The 13,015-nt window shown below is 48.1% G+C and overlaps 1 protein-coding gene across 2 annotated transcripts in view; it reads left to right on the top strand.

Moving 5' to 3' along the window:
- Window positions 1-6,640: 6,640 nt before the first annotated feature.
- Window positions 6,641-13,015, top strand: part of LOC119651741 — a 35,136-nt gene continuing 28,761 nt past the window's right edge. The window contains exon 1 of one of the 2 annotated variants that reach the window (XM_038055471.1): window positions 6,641-7,182. The gene's annotated coding sequence lies outside the window, so the exon portion shown is untranslated. The remainder of the gene's footprint in view (window positions 7,183-13,015) is intronic. The other variant, XM_038055470.1, reaches the window with a different exon arrangement.

Raw genomic sequence — 13,015 nt, 5'->3', positions numbered from 1 at the left:
TCGTAACAGACTTCTAAGATGGTTGTCAGTACCAGCATACAGCTTGATGTCATCTAGGTACATCAAGTGTGTCAGTTCGCACTTAGCACGTAGGCCATATTTTATTGCAAAACCATGCCCTCTAGCATCATTCAGTAGCCATGAAAGGGGGTTCAGTGCCATACAAAACCAAAGAGGACTCAATGAATCCCCCTGGAAGATGCCCCTCCGTATACGGATGGGCTCTGAGGTATTAGCACCCTCAGATGTACGCACCGATAAGGTGGTGGCTTCCATGGCTGTCGCCAAAAACTTTATTAGTTTCGGATCAATGCGATACAGATGCAGGATGTCGATTAGCCAGGTATGCGGAACGCTATCAAAAGCCTTGGCATAATCGATATAGCAACTGAAGAGGTTTCTTTGGCCTCTAGTTGCTTGTCCTACAACTACCGAGTCGATAATGAGTTGCTCTTTGCAACCCCTTGACCCAACTCGGCAGCCCTTCTGCTCCTCGGACAGAATGTTGTTGGTCTCGAGGTACGCATTGATCCTTCCACTAATAATGGACGTGATGAATTTGTAGAGGGTTGGTAAGCAAGTGATCGGTCTTGTGTCTGCGGGGTCCTGCACCGTGTCCTTCTTAGGGATAAGGTAGGTAATCCCCGCAGTGAGGAAAGGTGGAAATTCCTCCGGCCGACTCATGACCTCATTTATACTGCGTGCCAACCGACTGTGTACGCTGGTAAATTTCTTATACCAGAAATTCTGCACCCGATCCAGACCTGGGCCCCTCCAGTTCTTCGAGCTGTTTATGGCTCGTCGAACTTCCTCTTCGGTAACATCCGCGAAATTCATGCCAGGTGTATTGACATGGCGGGTGCCTTCGGCGGTGATCCACTCAGCATGCTCAGCATGCTGGGCAGGTAACCCCCAAAGTCCACCCCAATACTCTTTCGCTTCCGTCACCGAGAACTGTATTGTCTGGGCGCTCTGTTGGGATTCGTTGAGAGATCTGAAAAAGCTCCGCTGGTTCCTCGCGTATGTTGCACCCTGGACACGTCTGGAATAACTTTCGCCATACCGCCGTAACCGACTGCATATGACAGAAAGTTTCTGTTTTAGTGTGTCCAGAATTTCAACAACGGGTGTCTCACAGGGGATGGCATAGTTCCGGTAAACCCTCTGCACTTTGTTTCTCACCCGTCGGCTGGCATTGCCAGTGCTGATCTGAATCAGTCTAGCAATGTCCTGCCTTAGTGAGTCCCGCCGACGTTCCAGACGAATTTTCCATGGTGGATCTCTTTTGTCACTCAAACCAATAACACGAAAGCGAATCTTCTGACCGTGCAATCTGATAGCCGCAACTGCACCACAATACACAAGTGATTGTAGTTGCAGCAGCGACATATCAGCACACAGTCGAGATGCAATCTCATCATTGATTTGAGATAGAATTCCCGGAGTTGCTGGAGATGCATAGAGCCTGGGAATGCCTGGTCTATGCAAAGGATCCATATCCGAGAATTCTATACACGCTCTTTGGAATTCGTCCCGAACCTCAGCGGAAACCTCAGCTGGACGGTGGAGAAGAGTGCTTCGGCGAGTACTGAACCTGTTGCCTGCAGTGCGGCGTGATGTTGTTGATGCCGCCGCCTCTGCCCCCATCGACTCTCGGTCACCAGTTTCCCCGATGACTTCAAGTCGAACACGTTCCCTGATGGTGGCCGGGATTGTGTCGCTGCGAGTAATAAAGCGGTACTGGTCTGCGACTCGCTGCACAGTCACGTGCGCGAATTGCGGGAAACGTTCGACGAATCTCTGGTGCAACAAGGGGCGGTAAGATGTTGTACCCGCCCCCGCCGTTATTTCGTAGTAGGAGCGGATGATGAAGAGGTTCATTTCTTCAGTCCATTTCATCCGCTTCCTACGCGAACCTGCTGAAGTGGTCGCCACAGGTTGTGGCGAAACAGCTGCAGCAGGCGGAGCTGTGCTCCTGGTCGTCGTGGCGCCTAGACGTCGAACCGCCCCACGACTAGCGGTTTCGACGCCGTGCTGTCCATTACGAGAGCCCGACCCAGTCACCAAGTCAGACGACTCCCGCCGGTTATCCGTACCGGACCTTAAATTTCTCCTTCTTCTCATTTTTGATGGTGCATTTTATCCCTAGCTGCCAGGTGTGTAGATAGCTTCCTTAGTGAGTAATCTGCAAGTCTGTAAAGTTCCTGCACTTTCCTCACCTACCCCCTGAGACGCTGCGGTGGCGTACAGCCATTCAGACTGAAGCTATCCATCCCTCCTCCTTTCACAACCGGGCTTGGGACCGGCTGAAACTGAGCCTCCAAAAACCACTCGTAAACAATAAACCATTGACTCCACAAGAGTTGGATGCAGCTTTATGGGGTTATAGTGAAAGCAATCCAGCAGCAAAACTTCGAGGATGAGATAACTCATTTAAGACAGCACAAGGAAGTTGACAAGAAAAGTGCTCTTCTGGGACTGTCAGTATTCCTGGACGAGGAAGGTTTATTACTAGTTGGAGGAAGGTTAGAAGCATCTAATATTTCGTTCGAAGCCAAACATCCCGCACTTCTACCTTACGCCCATTTATTCGTGAAAATGCTGATGACCGATTTGCACGTAAAAAAAAAAATATGCATATGTCCCTCCTTTCGTTCGCATAAAATGCATTTGGAGCCTCCATTACACTCCTTGGCAATATGTCCTTTCTCCCCACACCTCCGACATCGATCGATGCCGCTAGTGCATGCCTTCGCGAAGTGTCCAAATATTAGGCATTTGAAGCACCGTTTTAAAGAGATCTGTTCCCTTAGCCGGCAAACAACTTATCCAATTCGAACCCTCCCCACGGCCAACAACTTCTGCGCTGACTCCACTGGCAGTCGCATTGTGGCCGTTTTATCAGGTACCGCTGCCATCTGGGTTCGGGACGGCACCTTCCTGGGGGTTCTTTCCCAAGGCCGAGGGGACGACTTTGTCTGGATTCGGTGTTCAGGGATAACGTTTTTTAGTGTCTATCTTACGCCGAATGAGACGATGCCGGACTTTCGTCGGAGGCTTGAGGCTTTGGAGGACGCTATCTTAAGCACGGATGGGCGGATCCTGGTCGGGGGTGACTTCAATGCTAGGGCACTTGAATGGGGCATGCCTCACACAGATTCCAGAGGGAAGCGACTTCTGGAAATGGCGGCGAGAACAGGACTGGTAGTTCTAAACACCGGATCTACCCCAACGTTCCGGCGCCCGGGCTGCGAAGGAAGCATTCCAGACGTAACCTTCGCATCGGAATCACTGGTGTCGCTGGTGGACGGGTGGCGAGTTCTGGAAGACTTTTCGGCAAGTGACCACCAATACATTGCTTTCGAAGTGGTGGACACAAACTCTCGGTGTGCGCCACCCCAGCGATCTTTCTGTGTATGGAACGTCGCGAAAGTGAACACCGGGAAGTTTGTCGAAACTCTGGGAACAGGTGGGGCCACGCTGAAGGGTACTCCTGGGGGCGGTGGCGCCGCTGCTGACACTGTCGTAAATTCAGTTATGAACCTGATAACGACGGTCTGCGGAGCCTCCATGCCCAGGAAGACATCGAGGCTCGGCAAACCTTCCATGTATTGGTGGACAGTGGAAATCGCAGAGCTCCGGAAGGAATGTCACAGGCTCCGCCGCTTAACACAACGTCTAGGCGACCGGGAGGAGGCATGTACCATAATGATGGAGTACAAATCAGCCAAAAGGAGACTCCGCAGCGCAATAAACAAGAGCAAAGCTCGCTGCTGGCAAGATCTGATCGACGAGGTGAATGGGGATCCGTGGGGACTCGGTTACAAACTTGCAACCCGAAAAATCGGGGCTCTGCGGAAACCCTGTTCACTTAAGGCCGAGCAGATGGACCGCATTGTGAGGGCACTCTTCCCTGCACACCCCGTATGGGATGGTGACGTCGGCGCGGAGAGCGCAGAGGACTGTCCACTTTTCTCTGTAAAAGAGTTGGAACAGGCAATCCTCTCTATGAAAAACAAGAAGGCGCCAGGACCCGATGGTATTCCAGCAGAGGTGTACAAACTGGTATACCAACACCGGCCAGACCTACTGCTCGGCGCATTCAACGCTTGCCTGAAAGAGGGCATTTTCCCTGCTCGTTGGAAAGTTGCGAGGCTTGCGCTGATCCCTAAAGGGAAAGGCGATCCCGAATTGCCGTCTTCATACCGCCCGCTCTGTATGCTTGATACTGCTGGGAAAGTGCTCGAAAAGCTCATCAGAAGTAGACTCGCTGAAGCGATACGCGCTGCCGGAGATTTATCTCCCCGGCAGTTTGGTTTTAGGGCAGGGAGATCGACAATTGATGCTGTCCTGCAGGTCGTGGACGCCGTTCGACGAGCAGAGGCACATAGCCGCCGAACTCGACGGGTGGTGCTCCTCGTAACGCTTGACGTCAGAAACGCCTTCAATTCCGTAAGATGGAAAGACATTCTAGGCACACTAGACAAAACCTTCAACGTGCCGAACTATCTCTTACGGATTTTGAGGGACTATCTGAGGAACCGCTCCCTGCTCAAAGGTGGATGGAGGTCACGTCGGGGGTAGCACAGGGATCCATCCTAGGGCCGCACCTCTGGAACGCTACCTATGACAGTCTGCTTAAACTCGACATGCCAGAAGAGTCGCGCCTGGTCGGCTACGCAGATGATGTCGCAGCGTTTGTTGCTGGACGCACTGTCGAACAGGCGCAAAGCAGACTCGGCATATTGATGCGACGGGTAAGCGGATGGATGACTACTCATGGTTTCAACCTTGCACTGGAAAAAACCGAAGTAGTCATCCTGACTAAGAAGAGAATTCCGACCCTGCGTCCCATATCGTTCGGCGAGTCGATAATCGAGTCAAAATCAGCGGTAAAGTACCTCGGGTTGACTCTTGACTCAAAGATGAGCTTTTCTGAGCAAATCCAAGCAGCAACAAACAAGGCTGCGGCTGGAGTTTCGGCGTTAAGTAGGCTAATGGCAAACATTGGGGGTCCTAGGTCTAGTAGGCGACGTCTCCTAATGAGCTCAACGCAGTCTGCCCTGCTCTACGGCGCAGAGGTATGGGCTGGCGCTCTTAACAAGGAGGTATATCGTAGACGCCTTGCGCAAGTACAGAGACGGGGAGCTTTACGGGTGGCGTCTGCGTACCGCACAGTCTCTGAACCGGCCGTGATGGTGATCGCGGGAGTTATCCCCGTTGCCCTTCTTGCTAGGGAGCGTCAGGCCATATACAAGCGCAAGGGAGATAAGCCAAGGGAGGTGGTTGCTCGCGAAGAACGGCAACACACTCTAGACGAGTGGCAGCTCTCTTGGCAAAATGAAACTAGAGGCAGATGGACTGTGCGGCTCATCGGCAACTTAGGTGCGTGGCTGAATCGGAAGCATGGTGAGACTGACTATTTCCTTACCCAATTTTTAAGTGGGCATGGAGGTTTTCAGTTTTACCTGCACAGGATTGGAAAGGCGCGTTCTCCGGATTGTGTGGAGTTGTGGACGATGCCCACCACACTTTTTTTTCTTGTGGAAGGTGGGATGGGGTTCGTCAGCAGCTCTATTTAAACACAGGGGATCTCTCTCCAGACAACATTGTGGAAGAGATGCTGAGGACTGCTGACAGGTGGAACCGTGTTGCCCATTACGTTCGGGCCATTCTCGTTGCTAAGAAGATAGAACTCGACCGGTGGAAGAGCCGGATGGCAGGGGGTTCCTTGAACTGACAGTTCCCTTCCTCCTCTCCCCTCCCGTTGGTGAAAGGAATTCCCTGATTTGAAGACTCCGCAAGGCGGGAGAGTTCGGGGGCTGGCCCGAAGTAATGTGACAAACGGTTCCAGGCTAGCTCTCTGACGATGGGGAGGTGTTTAGTTGGTAGTTCGACAACGTACTGCATTCACCTACCCTACAAAAAAAAAAAAAAAAAAAATTGTGGCCGTTTGAGTACCGCCATACGCTTTTCTTAGGCTCACGATACATTCTTCACTCCTCCAGCAGGCAGTGCAGATGTTACCTCATCGAGATCTTTGCACTGGATATAGATCTCATGTTTTTGGGAACGAACCGCGGTATTCTCCCCAAGTGAGTTGGTTACGAAAGCCGTCAGTTTTCCCTACGCTGAATTTTTTCAACTCAAACATGAGATCCCCTTTTTGCGTCCTCCCGATTCTGACAGGTGACACTGTAAATTTCCTCGTCAGACTAGCACAACAAAATGGTTTTTTTTCCGAATTCAAATTCCGCAACATCTTTCCCGCCTTCGGTTTGCCTGAATAGTAACTCGCCGCAAGGCGATTCAGCCACCCCGATGCCAACGTCATAAAACCAAAATGTTGTTTTGTCCCACGTGTTTTCGTGTTTTGACATTTTCTCAGAACGCATGTGTGAGTTTCGGCATTTCGCATTTTTTTCTTTGCAGGCCGACGTAGTAGAGTATTTGAACGCGCTGAGCAGAGCAGCCACCGCCAAACGCTCTCGCCAGCAACCTGTCCCACGCACACATTCACATATTCCCGCGTAAAAACACACGAATCTGAGGAAATGCCCGAAATACCGGCTTTCGCTCGACATCAGCTGTGCGCCAATACCAGAACATTTCTCTTAGGATAGCTGTGTGTGGGTGACAAATGTCAATTTCCACGTGTAAAAAAACAAAATCCGCGCACACACTCTCACGCCCAGTGGCACGGAGGGAGCATAGCGACCACGCAGCGCCGCCATCGAGCTCCGTGACCGTTTTCGTCATTAGGTAACTTGCGGTCGCGGTGAATTTCCCACCGAGCTCGAGCCCGTGGAGCCCATGTGACAAGTTCAACAGTCTTGTGAGGTTTTCTCGCGTTTTCCGGCCGAAAATCCTGCGAAATCACTCGTTTCCGTCGTTGCGGACCAGCGGAGAAAGTGGACAGTGTCCGGGCAAGTGGATTTGCGCGAAAGAAAGTGCGGATTAAGACGAGTGTCAGTGACAAAAGGAATTTTCCAGTTTTGTGAGGTTATCATGTAACACGTTTCGGCCTTCCGCGACGAGTGGACACGGCTGCAGTAGGCGCCCCAAAGTGAAAGGATTTCACGCTGCGCCCCCGGCCGGGAAGGACGTTTTTCAGTTGTTATTCAATTCGGGCGTCTTGCCTCGAGCGGAGCTGCTGATTCGGGAGAAGACAATTGAATTTCGGTACGTACCCAGTGGCTGCTCACGCAGTTGCTTCGAAACGGATTTAAAAATAGCGTCGTGTCGTTTAAAATTACATCTTGGGCACGAGCGCCTGCCGCCGTGTGGCGGCTGGCACAGGAAAAGACAATGGTTGGACGCCCGATCCGCTGAGGAATCTGGCTCAAGTACGCGGAGGTTTTGTGCGGCAGACATGTGGGCAGGAGCCCAATCGGGCGGGTGGCTGGTGTCGGATCGTCTGGGAGGACGTTGCACCGCCACCAATATTTCACAATCGTTTGAAAGGGCCTGGATGCGAGGTGGAGTGGAATTCCAGTCGGGATTCCACCTAACCTCTCAACATTAGTCATCCGGGAGCGTCGAGGTAGGCGCTCACACCCCTCCTTGTTTTGCTTGATCGTTCGACCACTTGCCAAATTGAATGGGGCCGCGTTCCGCCCCGAAACTGTCTGTCATGACCGCATGGAAACAACACAAAGCAAACTTGCTTACAAAGTGGCTTTTCCGCATTGTTTTTCCTCCAAATCTCGTCAGTCTCTCAACAACGGTCCGACACCATCTATTTTCGTATCTTCGCAAGTCTCCAAACTGTCACCAATCAATTAAACCTGAAACGAATTTAATCCCAATTCAGGTGGTCTTCCACGCATGAAAGATACTCGCAATCTCCCTCGCTCCAGTCGGTCACATTCAAATCTCCCGCGTCGACAATAACAACGTGGATTTGCCAGTGAGCGCGGCCGGACAGCGATTTCACCGCCACAATTGATATCTACGGAAAATCTGTTGCGGTGGCACATCGTCCGGGTGAAATGTAGCAAATTCGCGACGGCCGGAGTGCAAAAATGCTGACTTGCATCCGTGCCCGGCTCAACGTCTTGTGATTGTCGATTACAGCTGGGCTGCGACCATCGAATCGCAACAATCTCCAGATTTCGACTCGTTCCACTCGTGTAACGGTCGATTGGGTGTTTGGCTTTCCACAAGGGATCGTCCGACGACACAGTCTCGCGTGTGGCTAGGGCCAATCGGCACATTTTGAAAATCCAATCACGACTCGACTGGTTTTCTTCGACCAACAACTCTGCCTCCATCATCTGGTCCACTTGGCCCGATCGAGTTGAGACGTTATCGTCGTCAACGAGAATTTGACCCATTTATCGGGCGGAGTGACCACGAAACATTTCAGACGAAAAAAGGAGAAAAACAAATGAAAAAATGCCTCCGTGAACCTTGAATGCTTTGTTTGCTGGTAGATTTGCGAATCTTCGCTTGTTTTGATGTGGTCAGTCAATGGCGACCTTACAGGTTCAAAACGTGGCGAAAACGCATTCAAGTTGGCCCAATTTGCATATTCATGTGAGAGAAATATCAGGCAAACAACAAAAGTTGAATATGGAATGGTTACTTTCGGAAACAGTGAAGGAGATGTGGAGCTCGAAAGTATTTGAACCTGCAAACTTGCCCCTGGACGACGGTTGATCGTTTCAAGGCTTTTCCGTTTAATTTTTCTAACGAGTATTCCAATACCCCTGTTAGCTCCTATGGGAGGAAGCTCCTTACACTTTGTAAATTGGGTAATTCTAGGTTACGTATAGAGACTACATAGGACCCTAGTTGATGAGTGAGGGCCTTTGAAAAAAAATCTTTCATAAAGGCGGCTCCAATGGCTTATTGGGATCGCTTTGATGTTACTCATCAATTCAGGATTTCTTGGAATGAAATGCGACTTTATTATTAAGAATTACACTTATTTTTGAGGTTATAAGCAAAACGGCTTATTTTCGTTATGTCCTTGGAAATATGGAACCGACTTACCGTATTGAAGATCCCCAGGGTTTAACGTGAATACCTGCCGTGTAGGCATAAGGCCATCGCCCATTTTGAATACGAATTGATCAGAGCTCCATCGTGACTGGCACAGAGGCCGAGAGCACATCCTCAGGAATTTGACTGGAGAAAATGCTCTCATAAACTTAAGGTGACAGATGATTTCCGGTGAAGCTATGTGGAATGAGTCACTTGCACATTCGGGTTTGATCCTCTTCCTTCAGTATGTGGGGGGTTGCCATATTGAAAAATGACTAGTCTTCCTCAAAATGGAAGACTTATGGCTTCGTCCAAGACACTTACTACTTCGATCACGCTACTTCTACGCCCGAGGGTTATTTCAAAAACTGTTTAATTTACGCATAAATCTTTCGGGTTTGTTTCAAGCAATTCGACTTTTTTTTGAAATCTTGAAAATCTGGCGTAGAAGCAGCCCTTGAAAAGGCAGGTAATTAGAAGGCGCCAGGAGTTGACAAAATTCACAGCTTTTGGCTGAAGCGGTTCAAGAGCACCCGCAAGGTATTGGCAAACCATTTTAATCAGATGATTGCCGATCCTAAATCAGTTCCAGAATTTTTCACCAAGGGGATCACTTTTCTCATCCCCAAGGAACAGCAACAATAAATCAGCCTTTGACTCTATATCGCATTCGTGGTTACTACAAGAGTTACGCTTATACAAAATCAACCCGGATGTCTTTCTTCTCCTCCGAACAATGATGAAGAATTGGAGCACGAAGCTATCGGTATTCTCACAAACATCACTATCCCATCTTTTGCATGAATGCAAATACGGGTTCCAAGTCAAACATGGCATATTATCGAAATGTACATTGAGTCATTTAATTAGACGATTAGACGGGTAAGGGTAGTTCTTGCAAACAGCAACATGCGCAATAGAGCTGCCGAAAAATTGAGGATCACTATTCCACGTCACTATGGAGGAAGGGGAGCTACTTGATTTGAAAACTTTGCACTATAATCAATCTAGTTCTACTTCTGAAGGAAGAACGAGCGTGCTTCATAATCGATGTAGCCGTACCGTTGCCCTGGAACACTTTTGAAAAACAGTACAAAAAAATTCGGAACTGCGGCCCCTTGGCAGACGATATGAAGCAGACTTGGAGACTACAAAAGATCGAAGTAGTCCCAGTAGTAATTTCAGCGACGGGATTAGTCCCGCAGAACTTACATAAAGCGCTGAAAACGCTCGATCTTAGGGCTGCACTATACGTGGAGATGCAAAAAGTGGTTATCCTTGCAACCTGTGTTATAGTCCGAAGAGTCCTGTTAGGTAACAATCTGACCTAATGGGCTTCAGTCTTAATTCGTACTGTCTTCCATTTAAGATCCATGTCTCCGTAGTATAAAACCACCGCGTCATTGCTTGAAGTGTTTGCGACAATGGGGATGTAGCAATACATTTTCGCATGGTCGCACACACTGCGTTAAAACGCATCATCGCTGTGATACGGGTCTTTGGATATTGCCTTCAACCCATCCTTAGATTGATCGCCCCTCGGTCCGGTTGGGCGGGAAGCGGATCCGCGGTTTTTTTTTTTGACTTTAATTGAATTTTTTTATAAAAATCTAAGACTTGAGGAGGGAGGATATATGGAATCAAAAAAAAAAAAAAGAACGATAATAGTCCCTTAAGCAAAACTTAAAAAAAAAACTCCAATCTTTAATACATGCATAGTTTCCAGCGTGGTTTATTACATACTGCTAACGCTCTGATAGCAACAAAATCTCCTTTTGGTAAAATTCAGATGACTTGGATGAGAAGAAATCTGTAGGTTCGGCCTAAGGACTATTTTCGTGAAAAAAATCCTTTCCTTTCAAATGAGTATCCCAACAACGGAACAAGTAAAAATCTGATGGGGCAAAGTCACAGAAGTTCGAAGGTTTTACCAACTGCTGCCAATCTAACTCGGCCTTTTTTTGCTGAGTGAGTTGAGCAGTATGAAGTCTAGCGTTGTCATTGTGAAATATATTTCCTCTATTCACTAGGAATGGACGTTTTTCCTTCAACGTCGCCTTGAGACGCACTAGCTGGCCACTTTGAAGGTTTGATTGCCTGGTAACAGTTCCCCTTGTATATTCACTCGAATATCCCACCAAAAATGCAATAAGACCTTAGGAATTTCAATCGTGCCCTTGATATCCATGGAGGCGCCAACCGAAAAATCTGAAATGAAATCTAGGCCTCAAAATACATCTCATTCCAATACATGTTCAAATAAAGCTACTAATAGTGAGTAGACCGTCGCGTTCTCGGCACTCATTTAATCGAACAGTAAAATTACTTATGACATCTCGGCAGGTGGACTCAAAGATGGCTGCCATATCGTGACGGATATTTTCTTTCAAATGCGCCAGTAAAGTTGATTTATTGGCGTAAACTTTAGATTTAAGATAACCCCATAGGGGTTAAATCTGGACTGCGTGGATTGCCTGAGAAAATTTCACGAACACGTGGCAGAGACATATTGGACGTGTGTGAAGTTGCTCCGTCCTGTTGGAACCATGTTCTTTGGTTATAACCAGGAAAGTTTTGCAGTTCAGGTACCAGATTGCCTAACATCTCCACATAACGCTCTGAATTCACTGTAACTGCAGGCCCCCTTTCGTCTTCAAAAATGTAAGGGCCGATAATTTCTCGCGCCAATATCGCAGCCCATACGGTCACTTTAGGCGAATGTAGGGATTTCTGATGTTTGCGTTTCGGATTCGTGCACTCCAGTAGCTTCAGTTCTGCTTATTTACGTGGCCATTAAGATGAAAATGGGCTTCATCCGAAAACAAAATGTTGGTAAACGTTGAAAATCGCTCAAGCACCTGATTTACGAAAGTAAGCCTTTGACTGTCATCTTGGGGCTTTCATTCTTGACCCAATTGAATTTTGTAGGGGTGCAGCTTTAGGTCTTTGTGCATAATGCGATGTAATGATGATCTATGCACATTTAAAGCACTTGTGCGCTTCCGAATTGAAAGGTTCGGATCGTCACGAACAGACTGATTAACATTCTCCACGTTTTCTACCGTTCTTGAAGACCTAGGTCGCCCGCATTTTTGATTTATCCACCGTTGTACTAGTCTCTTCAAACTTTTTAACCTAATGTCGAATGAGAGGAATACTTGGCGCATCATTTAAGTGGCAAAAACTTCGAATATTGCAGGATTTTCTACGCGCTACAGTTGCCGAATCGCCGTTTTTGTAAAACTCTTGCACGCACAACGCACGGTCTGCTCCGGAGAAACGCTCCATAGCGACTGAATTCCCAAGAGCCAGGCTACCGATTGACATAACCCCCGCGCCCCTCGGATACGTTGCGTTCACGCAGTAAGCTAAATAAATATAAAATTTCTTTTGAGACACCTTGTACAGGGTGCGGCAGCATAACTTCCTTTTTTCAAAAGTCAATAAAAACTATTGTATGCATCGGAAAATATTTATTTATTTTTTATAATGTAGGTACATGTCTAAAGTTTTTATTTACATTGTTTTGAAGATCAAATCTGTTACGTGACGTCCTCCATTCTCCATACATTGCGTAAACCGATTTCTGGCGTTTGTCATGACTCTTGTTAGCATAGCAGGTGTTATGTTGGCAATTTCTTCTTGGCTGTTGGTCTTCAAATCTTGTAGGGTTCTTGGACGGTTCACATAAACACGGGATTTCAAAAAACCCTATAGGAAAAAATGACAAGGGAACAGATCGGGAGAGCGTGCCGGCCATTCCAAATCGCCTCTAATTGAGATAAGGCGCTCTGGAAAGTGTTCCCTCAAAACAGCCATCGATTCTCTTGAAGTGTGTGCTGTAGCACCGTCTTGTTGGAACTAAGTGTCCCCCAAATCCAAATTTTCTAGCCGTGGGAAAAAAAAATTCTGTAGCATGTTTACATACCGATCTGAATTCACTGTCACTGGAACCTCATTTTCCTCAAAAAACCAGGGACCAATAACTCCAGCTGAGCAAATTGCACACCACACTGTGACTTTGGGT

This window comes from Hermetia illucens, chromosome 3, assembly GCF_905115235.1.
Source record: "Hermetia illucens chromosome 3, iHerIll2.2.curated.20191125, whole genome shotgun sequence".
Classification (NCBI taxonomy): Eukaryota; Metazoa; Arthropoda; class Insecta; order Diptera; family Stratiomyidae; genus Hermetia; species Hermetia illucens.
The sequence above is the reverse complement of the archived record's forward strand: the minus strand, read 5'-3'. Positions and strand labels throughout refer to the sequence as shown.